The following is a 2,674-nucleotide window of genomic DNA, read 5'->3' as shown; positions in this document are numbered from 1 at the left end:
TCCACCATCAAACCCTGCCTCATCCATATTTTATTTTTCACTGTTGCTTCCATTTTTGATTATACCTGATCCAATCAAAACGAATTATGTAACAACTTCATTCTTTTCTCCATTTACTGCAATGTTGTTCATTGGTTCACTGGTGAGGATTTTTGTTTTCTTTACATTTAAGTACACTCAGTACTCAAGTTTGTGGTTTTTGATGTTCATCAGTAAGTATTTTAAGTCCTCTTGTCTTTCAGCAAGCAAAGTTGTATCATCTGAATATTGCAAGTTAATGAGTCTTCCTCAAATCCTGATGCTATGTTCTTCTTTATATGATACATTTCCTTGGATTATTTGCTCAGCATGCAGATTGAATAAGAATGGTGGAAGAATACAGTCCTAGTACACACTGTTCTTGGTCTTAAACCATCTAGTGTCCCCTGATTCTGTTTGAACGACATCTCTCGGTCTTTGTACAGGTTCCTCAAGAGTACAATAAAGTGTTCTGGAGCATTCATTCTCCACAATATTGTCCATAGCTTGTCAGGATTCATACAATTGAAAGCTTTTCTGCAGTCAGTAAAGCACAGGTAATCATCTTTCTGATAGTCTCTCCTTTCAGCCAAGATCCCTATAATATCAGCAATGATATCCCTCATTCCAACTCCTCATTAAAAACCAGCCTGAACAGTTCACTCTGGCAGTTTCCTGTACTATTGCAGTCATTTTTAAATTATCTTTCACAAAACTTTATTTGCATCTCATATCAGTGTTATTGTCTAATGATTTCATACGGTATCTTTGAAATGGTTGAACGTAGCTTAGTTTTGTTGTTGTTGTTCTTGGGGTTTTTTGGTTCAGTGATGCTGTGTATATCTTCCAACTTATTTTGATGCTTTCTGCATCATTCAATTATTTGTCCATAGAACCATAGAACTTCACAATATTGTTATTTGAGGCTTAGTTTTTTTTTGTTTTTGTTTTTTTTTAAGTCCTTTCAGCTTGAGAAATGCTGATCATGTTCTTCTCTTTTGGTTTTCTAACTCCAGGTCTTTGCACATTGCATTACAATACTTGACTTGTGTCTTGAGCTTCCATTTGAAATTTTCTGTTCAGTTCTTTTACTGCCTCATTTCATCCTTTTGCTTTAGCATCTATACACTGGAGAGCAAGTTTCAGAGTCTTTTCTGATTTTCATTGTGGTCTCTTCTTTCTTTCTTGTATTCTTAATGACTTTCTGCTTTTCTTCTGTATGTTTTCTTGAAATCATCCCACAATTTATCCCACAAGCTCCATATCATCAACCAGAACAAGACTAGATGTCAACTGTGGAAAAGACTATGAATTGCTTATATGGAAGTTTAGATTGAAACTGAAGAAAATGAAAACAAGTCCACAAGAGCCAAAATATAACCTTGAACATATCCCAACTGAATTTAGAAATAATATCAAGAACATATTTGATGCATTAGACACTAATTTCAGAAGACCAGAAGACTTCTTGTGTTGTAGGCATTACTGTACTGAAATAGACGGGTATTGAAATTTTTGAATTGGACAATCATACAGTTTACCAAGCTGGGAACAGCAAACAAGAGGAATGACTTCATATTCATCATCAAAAAGAACATATCAATATATATATCCCATCACAAACCTACACACACATACACACACACACACACACACACACACACACACATATATATATATGTTTGTGATAGGATAATGCCTGTGCTACTATAAAGAGGGTCAGGTAATACAACTGTTATTCAATTACTTAATTCAATTACAACTACTGATATTAAATAATTCTACCAATTTCTTCAAACCTGCAATCAGGGATGATTTAATAATTACACTGTATTTTTTAAAGTGTTTGTATTGTTAATTGAGTGATAGCTTACATGGGAGAATATCAATTTTACATCCATCCTATCGCATTTTGTTTCATTGAAAAGATTACAATCCCCTCCATGTACCATCATTCAACAATATTTGCTTCTATTCCCTCTGGGGATTTTTGTTAGTTTTGTTTTGTATATATTTATATATATATATATATACACACCAAAACACTCAAGAATATACAATAATTCAAACAATCAAGGGCACACACCCTGCTAGCCTGCCTCATGGCTGCCAGCAAACAGGGACACTCCCTCCATGAGTCTAGAGTCCTCACCTGCTCCTTACAATGAATTCTTGACAACAAGTTTGAAGTGATTGGAATGCATAAATTAGGGACAAAGAGAAAGGTTTGGAAGTTGAAAAAGAGGGCCTTGGTGATGAAATGGTACAGGAGATCACACGATAGAATTTTGCAAGTACAATGACTTATTCACTGAAAATGCATTTATTCTGCAACATAAAATGTAATTATACATGAGGACCTCACTAGATAGAATATATAGGAATCAAGTTGACAATATCTGTACAAAGAAAGAATGAAGAAACTTAATATCAGAAGCCTAACATATTTGTGCCCATACCAAAGAGAGATGACCCAACAAAAAGAAAAAATAATCTGACAATATCTTTGTAATCCCATGCAAGTAAAGTTTTACTAACAGTAAGACAGAAACTGCTGCAAGCATATATTGACAGAAAATTTACAGAGGCTTAAGCCAGATTGGCCGCTCCGCGGGAGAAAGATGAGGCTTTCTACTCCCGTAAGGATTTACACCCT

The sequence above is a fragment of the Chrysochloris asiatica genome, unplaced genomic scaffold (genome assembly GCF_000296735.1).
Source record: "Chrysochloris asiatica unplaced genomic scaffold, ChrAsi1.0 scaffold00053, whole genome shotgun sequence".
Lineage (NCBI taxonomy): Eukaryota > Metazoa > Chordata > Mammalia > Afrosoricida > Chrysochloridae > Chrysochloris > Chrysochloris asiatica.
Note: the sequence above shows the minus strand (reverse complement) of the source record.